Source organism: Pteropus medius, unplaced genomic scaffold, assembly GCF_902729225.1.
Source record: "Pteropus medius unplaced genomic scaffold, Ma_sr-lr_union100, whole genome shotgun sequence".
NCBI lineage: Eukaryota > Metazoa > Chordata > Mammalia > Chiroptera > Pteropodidae > Pteropus > Pteropus medius.
Genome location: NW_024352460.1, coordinates 1 through 1,018, shown reverse-complemented (window position 1 = coordinate 1,018; position 1,018 = coordinate 1). Strand labels below are relative to the sequence as shown.

Here is a 1,018-nt window from a genome sequence, read left to right as displayed (position 1 = left end):
TCTGCTCTTCGCTTCTGAGTTCTCTTTTCTCTCTCTCTCTCCGTTTCTCTCTCTCTCTCTTCCTTCCTTCCTCTCTTAAGATTCTGCATCTGTGATACCATGATACCATGCAGTAATGCAGTATTTGTCTTTCTCTGCCTGGCTTCTTTTCTTTTTTTTAAACGCCTACAGCACCCGGTCTTCCCAGGCGGTCTCCCATCCAAGTCCTAACCAGGCCCGGCCCTGCTTAGCTTCTGGATCAGAAGCGATGAGGCGCCTTCAGGGTGGCGCGGCCGCAGGCTGGCTTCTCTCGCTCGCAGATCTTCCCTCTCAGTACTTGGTTTCGGCAGTATTGAGCCTTCCGAGCATTTGGACGTGTTGTCACCATAACTGTTTTGTTACTGGCTGATACCATGTTGCTCATGGCTGTCCCCATCTCCAGAGAAATGCCCCCTGCCACACAGGAGCCACCTTGCCTAGAACGGTGCTAATGCGGGAGACCGTCACTGTGACAACGCTCTAGAGTTCCCTGGGGGAAACGGGAGCTGGCCTCTAGCTGAGACCACAGCTTTGCTCAGCTCTTTGCCTCCGGCCCCCTCCTGCCTCCTCCTGTCCTCTGAGCACATTCGTGCAGTCGCTCACGTCAACGAGAGCCCTGCTCTCAGGCCCTGCGTGCGTTCGAGGAGGCAGCCCTAAGAATCAGCCTCTAAGGATGAGATTCTGGACGTGGGCCACTTGCCAGCTCAACGGCGATGAAGACCCACCACGGGGACACAGGGAGCTTCGCAGTCACTGTCCTGCTGTAGCGGTGCGGCTGTTAAGATTTCCACGCCTGGAAACCACAAGGAAGTGTAAGGCACACGGAAGCTCATGCTACGTCCGGGCATTCGAGAAGCACTGGACGAACAGCAGACATAAATATTGGAACGAGCTCCTAAGTGTGATGATTCACCGAGGAGAAACAGTCTCAGGTTTATCAGCCAACAGCTCAGCGACACGTGGAGGCGAGGACCTCCTCGGCTTCCCTTAAAGGGCCTCT

The 1,018-nt window shown here is 55.0% G+C and overlaps 1 pseudogene; it reads right to left on the bottom strand.

Moving 5' to 3' along the window:
• Window positions 1–162: 162 nt before the first annotated feature.
• Window positions 163–280, bottom strand: LOC120589480 (uncharacterized; annotated as a pseudogene).
• Between the last annotated feature and the right edge of the window lie 738 nt (window positions 281–1,018).